Genomic DNA, 23,011 nt, shown 5'->3' with positions numbered 1-23,011 from the left:
CACCAACCACAAATATGCCTACATTAGGTACCCCAGCAGCAGGGAGGACACTGTCTTAACCAGGGATGTGGCACCAGCAGGAGCACCCACCACAGCACCACAGCCTTCATTGTGCCAGGACCACACCGACATGATGCACCTTCCCTGCCCCAGACAGCTGTGGGGAACCCAGGACCACATTGGCCTGCCGTACCTTCCCAACCCCAGACACATTCAAACCATGGGGGTCGACCACACCCCACCCCCACCCCACTCATCCAACACCTCACACATGCTCCAGCTCCAGCCACCCTGGCCATCCCACTGCGCTGCACCACGTCAGCTGCTCCTGACTCCCCCCAACTAGCCCCCACTTACCATCACCAATCTTTGACCAGGAGCCAACCCTCTGATGGCCACAGAGACTCCACTGGCCCCCGGACCGTCTATATTTGTAAATAATGTACATACGTTTGGGGCTTGTGGAACATTGGATGTAGCACCCCACCCCCCCCCCACCAGGGACAATTTTAAGAAGGGGGTTAATGTGGCGATACACCACCAGCTTACTGCAGGGGGCAACCTGTGTACCTGCAGGAAAATCACCGGAGGACAGACCGCACCAGGCCGGCTGTCAATCAGCCGACTTGAATGGGCCAAGTCACACCCGGTTGACTGCCAATCATCTGCCGGGATATAAGCCACATCTGACCCCTCAAGGCCAGTCACGTGGTGTTGCAGCTGACTACAGCGGAGACTTTAAGTAGAATAAAGCCTGTTGTTCAATCTTCCAAATCTTGTGTCTACTTACTGTCACTACAGTGCATTATAACTATTATACGCTGTTACTATGTTACTGGCACCATGTCTATGTGTATGGCTGGCCTGCCTTCTCGCGGTGATTCCACCTTCTGGAACCCCTTAATAAAGGTGGTCACACCAAATCCCTCCCTCAGTATGAGTCCCAGGATCAGGCCAGAACAGGAGCATGGTCCAAGTCTTTTGGTATTAAAAGTCTGTCGTTCTGCAACTCCAGACTTTTGGTATTATTGATAATGTATCACACTGGATTATACACCTGTTGGTTTGCCTTCTTAAAGTCCACAATAAATTTCTTGATTTTGGTGACAATGAGTGTGAGAATGTTGTTAGGACATTATATGGCTAAGTTTTCAATCTCCCCTCCTGTATGCTGAATCATTGCCCCTATTGAAATAACCCTCTATCATGATAGCATCAGCAAATTTGTAGATTGTCTAAGCCAACAGTCATAGCGAGTAGAGCAGGGGGCCAAGGACACAGCCCTGTGGGACTTTTATTTTATTTTTTTTAACTTTATTTAAAATTTTATGACATGAATAAAATAAAAATTACATTTAAAGAAATAATAAAAAATAAGATAATAAAAATTAGAATATTACATCATTAAACTACACAAATTAACCCCCCCAATAATTATAACACAACATTAATCATCTAATTTAAAATTAGTCCAACCCTCCCCCCAAAATAAAGAGTGAAGAATTAATTAACAATGTTGTAAATAAAATAAAAAAACCCCACTTACAAAAAAAAGATAAAACTTAAAAACAAAAAAAAATTACTAACAACAAAAAAAATCAATACTAAAATAATACCCTTAAACATATATTTAAATCAAACATAATACATGTATTTAACAAATGAAATCCACTTTAAAACTAAGTTCAAATATTAAAATCATATATCAACCACATATCTGTTATACAAAAAATCACAATTATTAATACATAAATACAGAATTTCCATTAATACCAAGTTTCCTTTATAATTCATCGAGAGAACAAAAACATCCCTTAGAAAAACAATCAGATAAACTCTTTATTCCCTTCCCCTCCCCTTATATAAAAAAAGAAAAAAAAATTCAAACTCTTATAAAATTCTCCATATTCTTCATTTATAACATCTTCAAAATTCTCTATCAAAATTAACTTAATTTTATTAAACTCTTCTCCCTCAATGTATTTGTACTTAATTTTCTTCTTTCTCTTCTTATCACCTTTCCCCTCATCTTCCTCTTCATCTAATTCAACATCCTCAATTTTTGACTTATTATCTTCTGTGACATCATCCTCTTAAAAAAGAAAGAAAAAAGAGAAAAAATCCCCCCCCAAAAAAAGAGAAAAAAAAGGAGAGAAAAAAACCTCCTAATTCCCTCTCAATTACAATCAGAAAACAAAAAAAGTTTAAAAAAAATTATTTAAAAAAAATAATTAAAAAAAACTTCACTTCTTAACCCAAAAATTAAAAAGATAAAAAACAGGTCGGAGGTCACAACTACCTCCTCCTGTTTAAACCGCCCAAAGCGGTAACTCCCCCAAAATATTGGGTGTGAGATAACTCACAGGTAGCTGATGACTTCTGGAAACTAGTGCCCACCCAGTTCCCTCTCCCAACTCCCATTTCATTAAACTATCATCATTATTTAAACTATTTAAACTCTTTTCAAAAAAAATATAAAATATTTATTTTTTTAAATCAACGTTACCACTTCGATCACCATTGCTTCCATTTCTTTTAAAAATCTGGATACCACCTTACATCTCTACTCTCTTTGGAGACCTTGAAGGACTACATCGTTCCTGAAACTGCATGATTGGTAGAGACTGAGCAAAGTCCATAACCTCTTTAGGATTGTCAAAGAATTTTGGCTAATTTCCATCCTAAAAAATCTTCAGTACTGCAGAATACCTGAATGTTGCCCTATGTCTTTTTTTCCACAACCGTTCTTTCACAGAATTAAATTCGCGTCGTAATAGCATAGTATTAAATCTCCATCTTGAAGCTTTCTGAACATCTTGTGAACTCAAATATTCTAATAATAATGAATGATCCGAAACCAATCTAGCCTTATACTCCACAGATGTAACCCTATCCTGCAAATGTGCTGATATTAAAAAATAATCAATTCTAGAAAAAGAATTATGTCGCGAGGAATAAAAAGAAAAACCTTTCTCTGTAGGATTAACTCTTCGCCAAATATCAATTAAATTCAAATCTGCCATCATATTAATCACTTGGATTGCCATCTTAGACTTCTTAATTACTCTTGAGTACTTATCCAATAAAGGCTCCAACACCACATTCAAATCTCCCCCAACATCACATTAGAGTTCGATTGTCCAAGTAATAAAGACATATCCACAACAAAAGCTGTATCCTCAACATTAGGAGCATAGACATCAAGCAAAGTCCATGCCTCATTAAAGATTGTACAATTTAATTTTAATAATCTTCCACCATTTTTCTCTTCACTCTAACTAAAATGGTAGATTCTTATGTACCAAAATTGCCACACCTTTTGCCTTAGAATTAAATGAAGAATAAAAAACGTGCCCAACCCATTCATGTTTGAGTTTCAAATGTTCCTTATCTATTCAATGAGTTTCCTTTGCCATTGCGACCACCGTTTCTTCCATTTCTTCCAGAAATCAAATTCCCTTCTTGCAGCTCTTCCCTCTTTGGAGACCGTGGAGGACTACGTCGTTCCTGCAATTGCGTAATTGGTAAAGACTGAGCAAAATCCATAGCTTCTTTAGGATTATCAAAGAACTTTGGTTGATATCCATCCTGAAAAATCTTCAGTACCGCAGGGTATCTAAATGTTGCCTTATATCCTTTTTTCCACAATAATTCTTTCACAGAATTAAATTCACGTCGTTGAAACATAATTTCCTGACTCAAATCCGGATAGAAGAAAACATGATTACTCTGAACCATCAAAGGAGATTTGTTTTGCTGTGCATTTCTAATAGCCATACGTAAAATAGTCTCTCTATCACAGTAATTTAAACAGCGAACCAGAACAGGTCTTGGATTCTGTCCTGAAAAAGGTCTCCTTCTCAAAGCTCTATGAGCCCGTTCCAATATTAAACCTTCAGAAAACTTATCTTGTCCCAACACTTGTGGAATCCATTCAGTGAAAAATTTTCTTGGATCTGGCCCTTCTATGCCTTCTGGCAAGCCGACAATTTTCACATTATTCCGTCTGGATTGGTTCTCCAAATAATCGACCTTTTTTGCTAAATTTTTATCCTGAATCTGTAACGTTTCAATTGTTTTATTCACATCTTGCAATTGATCTTGTACATCAGATAATCCTTGATCACACATCTCAAGTCTTTCAATAGTTTCAACTTTAAAAGCTCCATAATCAGCCATCTGTTGAGTATTGACATCCACCAATGCATTAATCTTAGAAGTAAGATTATTCATAGAATCACCTAAATGCATCATTGAAGAAAATATCTTATGTTCAAGACTCTTGAAAAGTATATCAACATCAAAGTATATCTCCAACTGGTGGCGCCTCAGCTAATTCAGCAGTCAAAGTCTCAGTAGACGTTGTTTGAAATACTGGCATCCGGCCAGCCCTTTGTTCTAAAGGCAGCTGAAAACGACCTTCAGAAAGACTTACGGAATCAGAACGGAGCTCCAAGGCCGAATTCTTCGCTTGTTTTCCTGGATCCATTTCACGCTGAGTCGTGGCTTTTTGTAAACAAGCAGGCTCAGATAATTTCGGAAAATATAATTTTTTAACAATCTGTTGATGTTTCCTTTTACTTTTTTTTAATAAATGTACCATTAGGTATTAATTCAACACCTCATACTATTTATAAACTTTTTAAAAAAGTTTTAACGGGCACTTAAAGACAAAACAATAAGTTAGAGTCAGGAGAGGACTGGAAGGCAAGTCTGTTCCTTACGCCATCTTGCCACGCCCCCTGGGACTTTTATTTTGATGGAGATTGTGCAGGAGATGTGCCTACTAATTCTCATTTAATGGGCTTTGGAAGTGATGAAATCCAGGATCCAATTACACGGTGGGGTATTGAGCCCATGCTCAACCACAGCATCTGGACTTCCATGTTCATCTTGGAAAAAATATGTTTCATGGAAAAGATGGGCATTAGATTTAGAGCTAGCATAGACCTAATAGAATCAATGAATACAAGGAGAGAAGAAAGTAGGAGTACGAGGGAGCAAGCTTGCTTCACCATTCAATATGATTATGGCTGAACAACCCCACACCTCATCCCCTCTTCTGGGCTAGTATGGGGCCCCCTGCAGTGTGCTATTGCAGCATCAGTAACCTGGGTTCAAATCCAGCACTGTCTGTAAGGAGTTGGTATGAGATCCCTGTGTCTGCGTAGGTTTTCTATGGATCCACTGGTTTCTTGCCACCATTGAAAACATATGGAGGTTATAATGGGTTGTTGGTCAATTGGTGTATTTGGAGGGTATGGGCTCATGGGCTGGAAGGAACTGTTACTGTGCTGTACATCTAAATTTAATGTTATCACGTCATTTTGCAACGTCAGTGACAATGTCAATAATTCACTCCACATTTTAAAACACAAGCAATCCTAATGTTAGATTCCAATCGCATATTATAGTCTTCTCATGTTTCCAAAACAATTTCTTCTCAGACGAAATACTCTTTTTTATTTCGAGTATTGTGATATGTTAAATGGCTTTGTAGGGTTGTGAACTAATTAATGGGATTCCAGTATAAAATGCTGTTTATGCTTCTCTGTGGGTGCAGAAATATGTCCTTGATTGCTTGCGCTAAATACACAATATAGTTTTGTCTGCAAACCATATTACATTTACAGAATGAATGTTATTCAATGTATGTCAAGGGAGCTGATCATTGCCAGTGGAGAACAATGTCTATCTGACAATATTTTATATATTTTGCAACATTGTCAGCAACTATGAGCAAAATTTCCACTCTATAAATGGATAGATGACTTTTTGCAGCCAGCAATTTTTTTTTCAGTTATGAAGCTTTTGAAGTTTAACACCTTTACCCATGAGCTTGACCATTACAGTAGTGTCCGAGCTTGCTGTTCTTCTCTTCAACATCAACCTGACTTCTTCCCGAATGGTAACTGGCACATCAGTGTATTCACAGATAGAGTTTGCCAATCTACTTTGGCTCCTGGCTTGTGAACATCTCCATTTAAAAAAAAAGGTAATTTAATTTTGACTTCTCCATCTTCACATCCCCTTTCTGATACATAAGCAACAACAGTCCTGCACTCCTTCAAATCTAGCTCATTGTACATCTCCGATTTGGTTCTTCCATCATTGTAAATCAAGCATTGATATTCCTAATACTGTGAAATGACTGAACATCCCACCAAAAGCCACTCACTCCTTATCCTCTTACTCCCTATCCACCATTCAATGAAACCTACTTTGTGGAGCAAAATATGAATACTTCATCTCCTGATGTAGCACAGTTGCTGAATTGCGTTCATTCATGAAACTGTGAGGGGCATTACAATGAGAATGGCTTTCAAATGTTTTTATGGTTACAATTTACTGTTCTTGTAATGGTCCTTTACCTATTTTCAGACAGATCATAATTTCCATCCAATTTGGTCATGGTTGAATGTTAAATTAACTAATGTCCTATAAATATGAGGTTTGTAAATGCACATTTAATACATTAAGTTACAAACGTATTATTAACAGCTTTAGGGAAATATCACCTGGAAATTCATCACTGGTTGGTAAAATTGCACACACAAAATCATAGAATGAATTTCAGAGTCTGTGTGCAAGGCATTGTGGAAGTTGTAGTAATTTACTGACTAAGGATTTATTTCTGGAAATACAGGATTTCTGGGAAAAAAAAATAACCCTTGGTTTTCTCTGAGAAAATCAATGACCTTGTTTGTGATGCTTCTCTGCTATTCATCTTCTCTAAGGCGCTGAAGAAATATTTTCCAATTGAAAAGAAGCACAAGACTGTTTTTGCTTGTCCTCCTTGCTACTGATAAAATGTGGAAACTTGAAGTTTAAAGTGTTTAATTTCTCATTTAATTATACTTGGTAAAGCAGCACACTCACATTTTTCACTGAGTTCCACTTTTCACATATCTGTTCCAAAGTGTTGAACAAAAAAAAATGCATTTGATAAATTAATGGAGAAGGTGTCCCTATCAAGGGAAATTCATTTTCAAAATCCTGTGTAGCTATGAATATTAATTAAGCCTGAGAAACTAATTTAATAATGACCTCTTCCAACTGACAAATCAGATGAGCAAACATCTCTTCATTTTTTATATGTCAAGTGACATCTGGCAGCAGCAATTTTTCAGATTAATGCAAACTGTCCGCTTGATGCAGCTTTTGAACTTCTGTAGAATATTATTGCTTTGCACCAACAAAGATACCCAGGTGAATCCAAATGTCATTAGTCAATATTATACAAATATTGATAGTATTTGAGTCTAGGAGATATCTGATCACTGAAGGCAATATTTGTTCTATCAAATTTCTCCTGTTCCATTGCAGCCGGGAGTATGTTCATGAATCCGTTTAGATGACTTTATTCAGAATTAAGATTTATGGCTGTGTTTTGAGATGTAGAAGATTGTGGGTTCCCAGCTATGAGTACAGCATTGCATTAACACTGTCCCAACTCTGCCATCACACAGGTTATTGTAATGTACAGTACAACGCTGATTATCTGAAATGGTTGGGACCGGGCCCATTCGGATAAATGTTTTTTAGTACAAATGGTCATTTTTTTAAAAACAACCCGTACAGTAAATCACTTGTAACATTGTTTAAGCAACATCAAACAACAAGGTATGTTTTTTTAAGCATTAAAATAATGTTTAATTCTCACAAAAAAATTGCTGGCCACTGCCAATCACCGACACTTCCCACCGAGGCCCCACTTGCGCTGGGAGCATGAGGTCCCTGCTGCCGTTGGGAGCCTGAGGTCCACTGCTGCCAGTGCTGGGGCCCCGAGGTCCGCTGCTCCTGCCGCCAAGAGCCCAAGGTCCGCTGCTGCCAGTGTCAGGGCCTAAGATTCGCTGCCCCTGCCGGGGAGAGCCCGAGGACAGCTACTGCCAGTGCTGGGAGCCCGAGGTCCCCGCTCCATTCAGCTCTGAAAATTATTGGATAAATGAGAATTTTTGGATATCCACGTATATTCAATTTTTTTTAAATTCAGATAACTGAGGATTTCTGAGAATTTGATTTGGGATAATCGGAGTTGTACTGTATTTGGCACACTGCTAAATTCTGCAACCTTGTATCAAATATTTTGTTAAACTATGATTAAATAATCTGATTATAAAGGAATAAAATTCTGAACTATATTTCAGATGTGAAATAGTGGTAGTGTATTTATTATCATAAGGCTAAATAAGAAAAGTTACATTAACACTTGATTTATTTAAATTGTTTACCTCCAACTTAGAAAGAGAGAAAGATTTACAGTAAAAATTCTATTTTGTTGAGCCATTTGACTTCTATGTTAACAGATGCTATCAGATCAGTCGAGAGTTTCCAACATTTTCAGTTTTTATTTTCGATTTCCATCAATGGAAATGCTTTTGAATTTGAATTATGGAAAGTCATGGAATCTGGACTGAGAAAAATGCCTGATTTGTAAGTATCTAAAAAAATAATGCTTATTAGGAAGATTAAATTTGACTGTTAGTTGTTCAAATAAAGTGAACTTACCTTGAATATACAAATCCCTAAATCTTTTTAAAACCAACCTGACCCCCTCATTAAAATAGACATTCAACATGGAAGGTTGGAAAAGATTATTTCTAATAATAGGGCTAACAAGAGAAATATATAAACAGAAACAAAGAATTTCCTAAATTGTGCCCATATTCTTAACCTGGCTCTTTATTGGATTATTTGTCAATTTTGAAAATACAAAGTGTAATTTGGAAGAGATAAGCCCCGTTCTATTTGGTCCTTTGAAAATAGGCCTTATTTAGGGCTTTTACTTTGCCATATATACGCTTCCACCAGCGTTGTCTCCGCTCCATCCTCAACATCCATTGGAGCGCTTTCATCCCTAACGTCGAAGTACTCGAGATGGCAGAGGTCGACAGCATCGAGTCCACGCTGCTGAAGATCCAGCTGCGCTGGGTGGGTCACGTCTCCAGAATGGAGGACCATCACCTTCCCAAGATCGTGTTATATGGTGAGCTCTCCACTGGCCACCGTGACAGAGGTGCACCAAAGAAAAGGTACAAGGACTGCCTAAAGAAATCTCTTGGTGCCTGCCACATTGACCACCGCCAGTGGGCTGATATCGCCTCAAACCTTGCATCTTGGCGCCTCACAGTTTGGCGGGCAGCAACCTCCTTTGAAGAAGACCGCAGAGCCCACCTCACTGACAAAAGGCAAAGGAGGAAAAACCCAACACCCAACTCCAACCAACCATTTTTTCCCCTGCAGCCGCTGCAACCGTGTCTGCCTGTCCCGCATCGGACTTGTCAGCCACAAACGAGCCTGCAGCTGACGTGGACTTTTACCCCCTCCATAAATCTTCGTCCGCGAAGCCAAGCCAAAGAAAGAAAAGATATACAAAGAAATAATCAAATCTAATAAATCAAAATGTTTTAGGAATAAAAATTGGTAAAGATTAGAACATATTCAAACATTTACATAAAATAATCATTCTAATTGCATTAATATGTCCAATAATTGTGATAATTAAGGATTTCCATCCTTACATTGTTACGAACTTCATGTAACAAGCAGCAATAGACAATGAACCAGACAGTGTTTAATTTTAAACCTCTAATTTTATTTCTTACTCTTAAGCTATAGTCTTAACTCTTAAACTATCCTTAACATTAAGTCTATCCCCATCTCCGCACAGGTGTCTAGAATGTGTGTGCGTGCCTAAATCTAGAAAGTTCAGTCTTTTAAATTCAGTGTTGAAGCTTAGGCCTTTGAAGTTTGATGCCCAGAATTAATGTTGAACTGATGGGAAGACAGGAGTTGTGTCTGCTACAGACTCACAAATTCTTCTTGCATTGCCTTTAAAGAAATTACCATCCACACGAGCTGTGGTCATAACACTCCTGGTCCCTTTGTAGGCAAGTTTTGAACTTGGCAGTCTCCTCAAAACTTCCAAGACTCTGGTACCGGTCGGCCCCTTCAAATAGCTTCACTGCTGGTGACACTTAAAATGAAGCAATCTCTCTAAGTGCTTCCCAAAAAGACCCTCCTGGCAATCAATGAATCAATCTCAGTCATTCACAGAGCATGCTTTCCACCAAATTCTACAAAAATGGCTGGTCAAAAGAGCTGCTTCAAAAAGCTGCTTTCTCTTCAGCTGTCAGAATGGTTCTCCCTTGCAAAATCACAATGTCTTTGCAAATGTATCGAATTCTGGAACAGACTGTGACAGGCATTCCCCCAGTTCTTCCAATGTACCGAAATGACGCTGGACTGTGACTTGTGTTGTGAATGTGCTTATGTGAAATGTTAAATGTTAACTGTGATCTTTCAGTTCCTCCTGTTTATACTATCCCTCACAGTGATAATCCCATTTTATTAAAACATGAGCTCATAATGGCGTACATAACGATTTCCACCCCGACAATGACTCTTTAGTCTGCTTAATTAACCTTAAAAAATATTTTAATAAGTTCATACAACTCTTTGTAATTGTAATTCCCAAATATTTGAATTGATCTTTAACTATGTTGAAAGGGAAATTAGCATAAACTGCTAAAGGTCCTTTAATGGGTAGTAAATCACTCTTATGAAAATGTATTTTATATCCTGAAAACTGACTAAATTGAGTAATCAACATTAATATATTTGGTAAACAGATCTCACGGTTGGAAATAAACAAGAGATCATCTACATATAAATAGACTTTATCTTCATTTCCCTTTCTAAAAATACCACTAAATTCTCTACTGTCCCACAAGGCGACAGTTAAAGGTTCCAAACTTGAATTCCTGAAACCAATATTCTTGATTTAATTTTTGATATAAAGTTTTATCATGGTGGATTGATAACAACTATTTATGATAACCTGATGGGGGAAGAGATTTTAATATATTAATTTCGGATGAAGATTGAGATATTACTCTTCACCTGATTAACAATGCCTTATTTTGTACATGACAATTTTTATTACAATTTAAAGTGGTACATAAAATACATATTTCTAAAGCTAAACTATCTCATTTTTATTCCGGTATGGATCCATTATGTGATAAGTGTAAAATTTATGAGGCATCTTTGATTCATATGTTTTGGGTTTGTCCAAAATGAAAAGATTTTTGGGAACAATTTTTCCAAACTCTTTCAGAGATTCTTAAGAACAAAGTGGAACTTTGTCCTTGTATTGCTTTGTTTGATTATTCTCAACAGGAAAATAATTTTAAAAAAAGTGGTATAGATTTTTCTTCATTGATACCCAGATGAGCAATTTTGATGAAGTGGAAAGATAGTTTGCCACCAACTCAAATGCAATGGATACAGGATATTATCTCTTGTTTCAGTTTTGAGAAAATTAGATACAATATTAACAAGATTATGATTGAATTTGACAAGATATGGGGCCCATTTATGGACTATTATCAGAATTCGATTTCACAGTCATGGGTGCTCTGGGGGTTTCCGGCCCATTTGTCCAGAAGCTGAGACTGGATTCTTCACATTATATTCTTCACATGATACATGACATGTGACCATGTTTAGTGGGAGGGGTAGGAGCAGCATGTTTATTTTTTTCTATTTTTTTTATTTTTTCTTTTCTTTTTTTATCTCTTTATATTTAGAAGAGATCACTTTAATAAGACAATTCTCCATAAATATATTTCAACAATAGAAATGAGGTGAAGTTTTCCTTAAGGAATTCCTATTATATTCAAACATTATATACAAGACATAGTATAAATTATTTACAATTCATATTCTGTATTTTATTGTAATAAGCTGTGTGATTATTGCATGTTCAATATGTAATTATAATTTATCTCTTACAAACTAATAAAAATATATTATAAAAAAAGGAAGTCATGTCTATGATTCTGTCAAAGTTCTGCCTTTGATCTGTCTCCCCATTATTGAGTACATCTACAGGGAATGCTGCTGTCAGAGCAGTGGCGTATCTGGGTAAAATGGTGCCCTAGGCTGACACTGACATTGGCGCCCCCGTTAAAAAACACAAACACAAATATGCCCTCCAAATTAAAGTCTTCACTCTTTTCTTTATAAAGCCCAGTGTTAGTGGTAAAGTTCTGACAGTCTGATTGAGGGATGACGAATATTGCCATAGAATGTGAGCGAGGGAGGTTTTATTAATATTCCCTCTAGCCCTACAACTTTCACACTTCTCATTTTATTTGAATTTATCAGCTTGGAGGATTTCTATCTGGCCATCTTATCAATGGTGCTTTTTGGAAATCAGATGATAGAGAATATATAGAATTAGATAAAATTAATGAGGGGGTTCAACTTTGGAAAAGAAAATGTTGTTCTCCATTGGGAGGATAAAGCTAGTAATAGGGTCGGCACCGAGGGGAGCATTTGTGGGTGTTGCCTCCCAAAAAAAGGTATTGTGTCCCCCTACCTGACCTGGTTTATTTGTAAGTTGTTAGCTTTTTTATTCTAGGGACTGTGCCAATCCTTTTGCTGGCGATGTGCTTTAACAGTGCTTATAAGGTACCTATCTCAGCTCATCTGCCACCGACGCTTTCACACATATGGTCACTTTGCAGAAGTTTTAGCAAGCCTCGTGCTTGATTCAAATTGCTGGTCACTCAGCCTTGACTTCCGTTCTCCGGCTCACCACCTCTCTGTCTCGGCGATCCCATGCTGCTCTCAAGTGCAGATGGATATTCTCGGGGCAATACCCTGATGTCATCTGTGAATACTTCCCTGGATTCCCCCAGAGCTGCCTACCTCCTCTACCTCTGGGAAATTGCCAATACTCCCTAATATATTCCTGATCTGGTAACTGTGGAACAAACCCTGAATCTTTGCTGACATTGGTGACCTCTCCAAACCACTTAGAAGATGGTGGCAGCTCTGGTTCTCTCCTGATGCTTCCACCTGGTTTGTAGGCAGTATCGAGTGCAGTGGTTAATGTGCTTTGAATGACCACTCCTGCAGCTAGGGGTTCTGGAGACTGCCGCTCCATACACCAGGACTCCATGACTGCATAGTGGAGCAAGGACAGGTGTCTCCTGTTCATATACCCACCCTCTCCCACTGCCTCAGCACTGTTACAGTCTCGGGACTGGGCAGATAGGCCATAACTCCCAGCTTTAATTGTCAATGCCGCCATGGAGAGTTCTGTGCCACTCTCTGCCATCCTGTGCCCATGCACCAGCATCACTTTCACTTGCTGCAGCTCCAGTCAATGCAGGATGAATGGGCAAAATGATCATCTTCATCTTCCTACCCCCTTGCAGCTGGAACTGTCCTGCCAGGCATCAGCTCCAGGGAAACTTATAGCGGTCAGCTGCATGGGGGAATTATACGTAAGGAAGACGAAGATGGCCATTTTGCCCATTCAACCCACATTGAATGAGGTGCCGACTGTACCAGAGCAGCTCCGAAGCAGCCCGATGAGATACCGGCATGGAGTGGTACTCCGGGGCGCTCATGTGATGGAGATGGAAATTATTAGGCTTGGGACTCGGATATTGGGCAGATAAGACGTGGACATTGGTGCCCCTCTGCCCCACCTGCTATACCCTAGATACGCCTATGTATCAGAGAGCAGCAAGAATCATCAAAGATCCTCACCACCCCCAGCACACATTTATTATGCCATCAGGGAAAAGGTATAGTTGCTACAAGACTTGCATCACCAGGTTCAGGAACAGCTGCTACATCCCTCCACCATCAGACTCCTCAACAACAAACTCAATCAGCGACTCATTTAAGGACTCGTGCACTTTATTGATTTTCTTTTTGTTCTCTCTGTATTGCATAGTCATTTTGTTTACATTTGTTATCTGTTTACAGTTCTTTCTTTGTTTAGATGTTTTATGCTTTATGCAGTTTATTTTTTGCACTACCAATTAATGGTAATTCTGCAGTGCCCACAGGATAAAAGAATCTCAGGGTTTTATGTGATGTCATGTATGAAATCTGACAAACAATCTGAAATCTTTGAGAAAATGGCAATTAACTACTCACTTCATCTTGCTGCATTTACATTGTTCGAATTGGATATGTGATTCTCTCACACCAACAACCAACAATGCCTCCTTGCTTGAAACTTGAAGTTTTCATCCATTATTTGTGCAGCTCCAAAGCCATTAAACACACATGCACCCCCTCTCCTCTTTGACCATTTGTATTATCTGTTTGAAGATGGTTGGAAAAAAGTAACTTGCTGTAGAACCAAAGACGTTTTCAAACAATCAGGAAATACTTTGGTCCATTCTGTTTACACTCCAGAGCAAAATTACATGGCTTGTTGACCATTAGTTAAACATTAGAGATCACAAGGATGTTTTATGTTTTTTTTCATTTCCGTTACAAGGCACTGTATCAAAATGGCCTCTTGGTACCTGTGGCAACGTTTAGCTATTTTTGATTCAGCATATAAGGCTTCTTAAATAGTCAGAACACTTATAGGTTCACTGACTGAGTACTTTGAGCATTTTTATAGAACAATGGCAATGTTCAATTTTGGAAAAATCATATACCTTGATACTTTATAATATGAAGAATCAGTGCCAAAAACTTGGCAAGATGTTAAGGTCCAGGGAAATGAGAGAAATATCCCAAAAAGATACAAAAGGTGTCTGCAGCTTCAGCTGAACACAATTTGCTGGAGGAATTTGTGTTTAGGTTTAGATTCTAACATCTGCAGTCTCTTGAATGTCTCTATGATTAGCTTCAAATGTCTATAGAGGCTAAAGAAGTTGGGATTTTTCCTCTCAGCAAAAATGCAAGGGAGGGATGAAATGAACAGCTGCAATTGAGTAAATAAGGGTGCTTCCTCTGAGAGTAGCATCACTAGGCAGAAACTGTAATGGATAAATATTGGGAGATTTGGAAAGATTAGTGGGTTACATAAATACACACATTTTAAAACTGGTCTTATTTTAAAGACTGAAGAATTCATATTCAGTAACATTGCAGGATCTTTGGAGATTTTTATGCACATTTCACAAGTAGGTGTTAATTGAAATGTCATCATGAAATGCATAGACCATTGTTTGGAATTGGAGACAGGCTGGATAACTACAAGGCTTCTGGCCTTTCTGCAAAGTGCTCACAGAAAGTTAACTCCTGGATTTTGCTTATGTAAGACAACAGCTTGACCAAGAGAGAAGAACCCCTGTTGTTTGCTGAAGGTGGGGGTTTTTTGCAAGTGAGAGAGTCACATGGGCTTTCTGGCAGTCTCAGTTGGGGGGGAGAAAGAGAAGGGGGGGGTTGGGAGAGAAGACTGTACTGACAACCACACCAGCAGTGTGAGCATAAGACAGCTTTAGTAAACTAATATGTACACTAAGAGGTCTTGTCTCTGCAAGACGAACTTGGAAGGCAAGACTGTAGCTCTGGACTGCTTTATATACAAGGTCACCGGGATGACCCATGGTGACCTAGTGGTGTAATTACATATCACCACATTTCACCCCTCCTTAAAAAAAATTGTTATTCTCCACGCCCACCCCCCCCCCCCATCCTCCTTCCCTTGTTTGTAAGTTCATGTGCAAAATTTTTTGTGGCTTCCGTTGCCTTCTGGACCACCTCGGCAGTGGTTTAGGGGTGGAGAGTGCGGTCTGCCTTTCGGCCTTTCTTGGTGGAGGTGTGGGAGTGGGAAGTATAAGATGGCCATGTGGGTTGGGGATCCTCTTGTATGGGATTAGGACCTGCCATCAAGTCTAGGGTGGTGATATTTTGTGGGGCAGGTGTACCCATGGTCCTGATTTCCGGGGTGGGTGGTATAGTCCTCTGGGGTGACTCGATGGACGACTGTTCTGATGACTGCTGCTGCGCTCCTTGTTGATCTGTAGACATCTGTGTTTCCTCCGCGTTGTTCACACATCTGGCCGGCGCGAGATCCTTGGTGGCCACCGAGTCTTCTCTTCCATCTGGGAATTTGACGAAGGCGTACTGAGGGTTTGCGTGCCTCAAATCCACTTGATCCACCAACGGATCTGCTTTGTGGGGTCTGCAATGCTTCTGGAGGAGAACAGGTCCCAGTGTCATCATTCATTTAGGCAGCACTGTGCCCGTCGTGGTTTTCCTTGTGAAAGAAAAGATACGGTCATGTGGGGTCATGTTAGTGGAAGTACACAACAAAGAATGTATAGAGTGTAGGGCTTCTGGCAACACTTCTTGCCATCTAGTAACAGGCAGGTCTTTCAGGTCTTTTCCTTTTAAGTCAAGAGGACCGTTTTCCAGATAGTGGCATTTTCCCTTTTGACTTGTCCATTCCCCCTGGGATTGTAAGTTGTAGTGCGGCTGGTAGCAATCCCTCTCTCGTGCAGGTACTGCTGTACTTCTGCACTCATGAATGCAGCACCCCTGTCTGTGTGTATGTAGTTCGGGTACCCAAATATGCTGAAGATGGATTGGAGGCATTTTATAACAGTGGCTGCTGATGCATCAGAACATGGGATTGTGAAGGGGAAATGGGAATATTCATCTATTATGTTTAGGAAATAGACATTTCTATTATTCGACGGGAGCGGGCCTTTAAAATTGAGGCTGAGGCGTTCAAAAGGTTTGGTAGCTTTTATCAGGGTGGCTTTGTCTGGCCGGTAAAATTGCGGTTTGCATTCACACAGATGGGGCAGCTCTTGTTCACTGACCTCACTTCCTCGACCGAAAATGGGAGGTTTTGGGTTTTAATGAAGTGGAACAGCCTAGCGACCGCCCCCCCCCCCGCCCCCGGGTAGCCCAGCTCATTGTGCAAGCATTGCAACTGGGACGTGTGGTTAAGGATGGCACAAGTGCCTCTGGACAGTGCATCCGGGGGCTCGTTGAGTCTCTCAGGGTGGTATGGAATGTCGTAGTTAAATATAGATAATTCTATCTGCCTGTGCAGGATTTTGTCATTCTTATTTCTCCCCCTGTTCTGGTTATCGAACATAAAAGCCACAGACCGTTGGTCTGTGACCAGGGTGAAGTATATAATGTCGCAAGTGCCTTACTGCTTCCACAATGGCTAGGGCCTCCTTCTCTACTCCTGAGTGTCTTACCTCTGACCCCTTTAGGGTTCGCGAGGAAAAGGCCACCGGTCATCCGTCTTGGTTTAGGGTGGCTGCCAGAGCCACATTGGATGCATCCATTTCTACTTGAAACGGGATCGACTCATCTATGGACCGCATGGTAGCCTTAGCTATATGGTCCCTAATGTCCCTGACTGCTCTGGTGGCTGCCGGGCACAGTGGGAAAACTGAGGCTTTTATAAGTGGCCGGGCCCTGTCGGCATAGTTGGGGGCCCACTGGGCATAGTAAGCGAACAGTCCCAAACACCTTTTTAGTGCTTTCAGCGTGTGTGGCACTGGGAGGTCTAGGAAAGGGCGCATATGGGCTGGGTCTGGGCTGATTTCCCTGTTCTGCACTATGTAGCCCAGGATAGGCAACTTCCTGGTGCTAAAGATGCATTTGTCCCTGTTGTATGTTAGATTCCTTTCCTTGGCTGCCTGGAAGAAGCATTTTAAATTAAAGTCATGATCCTCCTGAGTGTGGCTACAGATTGTCACATTGTCTATGTAGGGGAACACCACTTTCAGTTGGAACTCATCTACTATTCGGTCCATTTCTCTCTTAAACAGGGACACTCCATTGCTGACACTGAAGGGAGTCACAGAAATTGATACAGCATGCGATCGCTGTTTCTAATAGGCAGTTGGTGGTATGCTGCCTTCGGGTCTGTGGTGGAGAACACCTTATACTGCGCAATGTTGTTAACTATGTCTGCTATGCGTGGCAGGGGGTAGGCAGCTAGTTGTGTAAATTTGTTGATTGTCTGGATGTAATCCATTACCATGCGCAGTTTTTCTGCTGACTTTACTACAACCACCTGGGCTCTCCAGGGGCTGTTGTTCTGCTCTATGATGCCCTCCTGTAGTAGCCTGCGGACCTCTCCTAATGAAGGCTCTGTCCCTCGGGCTGTACCTCCTGCTCTTTGTGGCTATTGGTGTGCATTCTGGGGTCAGGTGTGTGAACAGCAGAGAGGGTTCTAGTTTCATTTCAGACATGCTGCAGGGTTGTTTCTTCGTAAGGTGTAGTGGGGGGTGAGGCCCATTGTGCACTATTGTAATGCTTTCTAACTGGCACTGAAAATCTAACCCCAATAGTACCAGGGCACAGAGGTGAGGGAATACTATTAATTTGAATCCTTCGTATTTTGTGCCCTGGATTTCTAGAGTAACCCTGCAAAACTGTTTTACCTCAATCGCAAGGCTGCTGGCTGCTAACAGGATCTGGTGCTCACTCGTGCATGTGCGGAGGGCAAGGCGATTGACTAACCCCTGGTCGATAAAACTTTCAGTGCTTCCACTATCTATTAAGCAATTTACCCTCACATCATTAATTTTGATGCTCACAGTGGCATCAAATAAATTGTGTGGACTTGCCTGATTCATGCGTAGGGAAGCAAGTCTGGCGTGTCCTTCGTGTCTTTCCATCCGATATTAATTGGTGTCATATTCATCTCCTGAAGTCTCTGCTCTGTAGCATTTGTCCAAGATGGCCGGCTGCACATGACATTCTTCTTCTTCTGTTTGTCTGTGGAGAAAGAAGAGCATTCCCACCTCTCAATAGCATGAGAATGGGCCTTGGCTGTGGCCTTGGGGCTTCTCAAGACTTTTGCATAATAACCATGTTTTCCACAGTTGGAACAGACATTTTCTCTGGCAGGGCAAAGAGCTCTGGGGTGCTTTCTTTGTCCACAGAAAAAGCACTTGGGACCCTCAAGGTGTGCTGCTGCTGTGAATTCCTGTGAGGCAGCATACTTTTCTTTTCGTGGGGCTAGAGAGTCCAGCAGTGTGACGTTTGTCCAAGCCCCAGGGTCCTGTGAGAACTCCTCTAATTCTTTCCTGGTGCTTTCTAAAGCTTCTGCAATAGTCTCTGTCTCATCTAGCCCCATCATTCCTTTCTCCAGCAATCGATGTCTCATCTCAGTGGACCATATGCCCACAACAATTCTGTACCAAATAAAGTCCTCCGCATACTGCTTTAAAGTTGCAGCTTCTCGCCAGGTTTTTCAGAGAGAGTATAAAGTCTCTGGCAGACTCCCCTACTTTTGTGACCTGGTCATGAGTCTGTACCAGGAGTGGAGTTCACTATGCCCCTTTCTGTAATGCCTCTGTAAAATGTTCATTGCCTCTTGGTGGGTCCTGGCATCCTGTATAAGAGAGTAAGGGTGGTCTCCCAGCTGCACCGATGCCTCAGCACCCTCCACGTAATTCAGAAAGCATCTCTGCTAGCGGCCGAAGTGCGTGCTGTTGGAATCTAGGGGTTAAAACAGTAAGAAATAAATGATTAATTAATAAGTGTATATTTACTGCATGGTTCAGGGAAAAAGGAATGTGATTAAGTGGCAATCACAGCAGGGAGCAAAGTTGGCTGAGCAAAATTGTCTCTCCAAAATACAGGGAGAGGAAATGCATAAAACAATTTAGGAGGAATGCTCAAACTAAATGAGGTGGTGAGTAGCACAGGAGACACAGGCCAGATCAGAACAAAGAATGGCCTGTAAGAAACAAAGGGAATGGAAAACAAGTCTAGGAGGAAGATTAAGGCAGGAGGAGGTGTTAAAGAGAACAGCAGAAATTGGCAGGACAAGAACAGAATGGTGATTAGAGATATCTGGGGATGAAGTAATTTCTGATCAACACAACGGGATAGTCTGGCCAGGAGGATTAACATGGGAGTGCTACACCCCAGATATCTGCAAAACAGGAGATGACTTGTGATAACCCTTATGCAAAAAGATCTAGCAAAGGAAGACAACTTTTGTTCTGTATGATAATGAAATCTAGCAAAGGAAGCCAACTTTTGTTCTGTATGATAAGGTTGACCTATATAAACTGAACCAACTGGACAATAGGGGTCAGTCTCGGGGAGTAGCTCACTGGCAGGTGACCTATGAACTAACAGACTGACCCAGAGCTCTGTTAAGTTTTATTCTTGTGCTGTGCTGTGCTGTGTGGTGTAATAAACTGACTGTTGAACCGAATACCTTCTCCTATCACTTCATTCAACGAACGCGCTGGACTCAGCTCACACATAGACTAAATTAAGAGTAAATAAAGTAAAGCCAGAGTCCGACAGTGCGGCTCTGGGATTTCTGGGGTCGAGCTCCAGCCTGTCTAGTCACAGCACATGGCTAACCCGCAGTCTATAGTCCCTTAGGTGTAGCAAAGATGGACCCTGGGGTACTGGGAGCTGCTGGACTTGTGTCTGCTGGAGGAGTAACCTGGGTGCTTGGGGCTGTTGGCTGAGTCTCTGGCTTTGGGACATTTGCAGTGGGCTTGGGGATCCCAGTGGTAGCGTCAGATCTCTGTGGAACGGGGGAAACTGCTGCTGGGGGAGTGACGATAGTAATGACTGCTTTCCCTGGCTCTGGAGTGGTCAGGAATTCTGCACATATATGGCAATCGGGAGTACGACTTGTGGAGATCCTTCCACCTGCACTTGTAGTGGCCCCTTTCTGATCAGACCGGGGTTTAGGGTCGGCAATGCCTGTACCGGTGAACCCATGGGCAGACAGGGCTCTTGGCCATTTCTTACCTGCCCTATTGTACCTCTGTGGCTTCCCTGCATTCCACCATGATTCCAGTACAGCGGTCCCTCGCCGTCTCTGTCCTTGGATGTACGCGTTTGCTAGTCATCCCCGGATTCCATTCCTCAGGAAGAGTCTCCTGGTGCACACTGGAGCAGAAGCAGCTTCCATCCTAGCAGCTATCATATTAGTTTATTAAATTGTACTGACAACAACCACACCACCAGCTTTAATAAACTAATATGTACACTAAGAGGTCTTGTCTCTCTGCAAGATGAACCTGGAAGGCTAGACTGTAGCTCTGGACTGCTTTATGTACATGGTCACCAGGATTACCCCTGGTGACCTAGTGGTGTAATTACATATCACCACAAAAACAAGCTCTCTCAGCTAGTGTGTGTGATACTGAAAGTGGCTGAACAGTACAAGCCAAGAAGAGCTGGTTGGAAACAGAAAGTTCCAGTGCAGTGGATGGCTGAAAGTGCTATCTGTTGGATGTTTCTCTTGGAATAAGAGGAACAGAAAGGAACTCTGTGATACCCTGAACAAAAAGGTTACCATCTGGAAAACCCTGATGGGGCAAGTTTCATCAATGAGACCTTGAGGTGACTAATGGTGATACCTCAGTTGTGGAAATCCTGGAACAATAAATCTCTCTCAGCAAACTTTACGAGAACCTTCCGAAGTGGTAACCATTTATCTTTCGAGCACCAAAGCCTGGTGAACTTTATACATGTTAAATTCTGTTCATAGTATAAGAATTGCCTGCAACCAGTGAACTTGGAAGAAGGAGAAGTGAGATTGAATTGTGAACCAAAGAACTTTTCTTAAATTTACACACACATTACATACACATGCGCTTAGATTTAGAAGGGGGTTAATTTGGGTTAATTCAGTATAGAGATAAGTTAAAGCTTGAGTCTGTTTTCATGTTTAAAGTTGATTAAAAACAACTTTTGTTTTTTAAAAACCACTTGTCTTAGTGAATGTCTGTTGCTGCTGGGTTTTGGAGTCCTTTGGGCTCTTAACAAAACCACAGATCCAAAGTTGATTGGGATAGCTGAGGCTGAGTTCCTCCAGCATTTTGTGAGGGGTTTTACTCCAATAACGGTGTCTGCAGGCTTTCGTGTTTCAGGAAGAGATCAGGAACAGCATGCACCTATCAAAATTAATGGGCATTTCTGGAATGGTTAATCAATCCTGGCTGATAAAAGATATTGAGGGTCTGTTTAGGAAACAAGAGATTTCAGATTCACGTTTCAAATTTATTGTCAGAGTTCATATATATCACATGCAAACATGAAATTATTTTTTTTACTATGGGCAAGGCAGAATTATCACTTATTGGAAGTGCAAAAAAAATTGACTCAACATACAGATGTAAACAAATAAAAAAGTGTAAACAAATTAACTGTGCAATATAGATATAAAGTGCAAAAGTAAGAGTCCTTAAATAAGTTCATTATTGAGTTTGTTGTTGAGGAGTCTGATGGTGGAAGGGTGGCAGCTTTTCCTAAACCTTGTGGTGCAAGTCTTATGGCATCTATAGCTCTTTCCTGATGGTAACAGAGAGAAAAGAGTGTGTGCTGTGTGGTGTGGATCTGAGATGATTGCTGCTGCTCTCTGATGGCAGCGCTCCCTGTGGTTGTTCTCAATGGTGGGGAGGGTTTTACCTGTGATGTCCTGGGCTGTGTCCACTACCTTTTACGGGGCTTTACTCTCAGGCCTATTGGTGTCCCCATACCGGACTGTGATGCAACACTTTCCACCACACCTCAGCAGAAATTGCTAGGGTTTCTGGTGTCATACCAAACCTCCGCCAACTCCTGAGGAAGTAGAGGTGATGGGGTGCTTTATTCATGATGCCATTAGTGTGTTGGGTGATTTAAATGATCACTGGATTGTACACCTCTTGTTTTTCCTTCCTGAAGTCAACAATCAGCTCCTTACTTTTGGTGACATTGAGTACGAGGCTGTTGTTGGTGCACCATTCAGCCAAGTTTTCAATCTCCGTCATCGCCCGTTTTTATGCAATCCACTACCATGATGACATCAGCAAATTTGTAGATGGTGTTGTCATACTGAGCCACACAGTCATAGCTGTATAGCTAGTATAGCAGGGGGCTAAGAATGCAGCCTCGTGGTGCTCCAGTGCTGATGGTGATGGTGGAGGGGATGTTCTTACCAATCCTCACTGATTGTAGTTTTGATGTGAGGAAAACCAGAATCCAATTACACAGTAGGGTGTTGAGTCCCAGGCCTTGAAATTTGCTGATCAATATTGGTGTTAAATGCAGGGAGGTAGTTGATAAAGAGCTTCCTGTTGTATACATTTTGCTGTCCAGGTGTTCCAAGGCTTTGTGTTGAGCTAGTGAGATGGCATTCACGGTAGACCTGTTGCTACAACAGGTGAGTTGGAACGGATCCATGTCACCACTCAGACAGAAGCAGGGGTGCAGTGCTGCAGGAGCTCACAGGAGCACCTCAGGGGGC

General features: G+C 41.1%; 1 protein-coding gene across 1 annotated transcript in view; it reads left to right on the top strand.

Moving 5' to 3' along the window:
• Nucleotides 1-23,011, top strand: part of LOC138749252 (cadherin-18-like) — an 800,124-nt gene that overhangs the window by 266,571 nt on the left and 510,542 nt on the right. The gene's annotated exons all lie outside the window — the stretch shown is intronic.

Source organism: Narcine bancroftii, chromosome 1 (assembly GCF_036971445.1).
Source record: "Narcine bancroftii isolate sNarBan1 chromosome 1, sNarBan1.hap1, whole genome shotgun sequence".
In the NCBI taxonomy this organism is placed as follows: domain Eukaryota; kingdom Metazoa; phylum Chordata; class Chondrichthyes; order Torpediniformes; family Narcinidae; genus Narcine; species Narcine bancroftii.
This window is presented reverse-complemented; position numbering and strand designations above follow the sequence as displayed.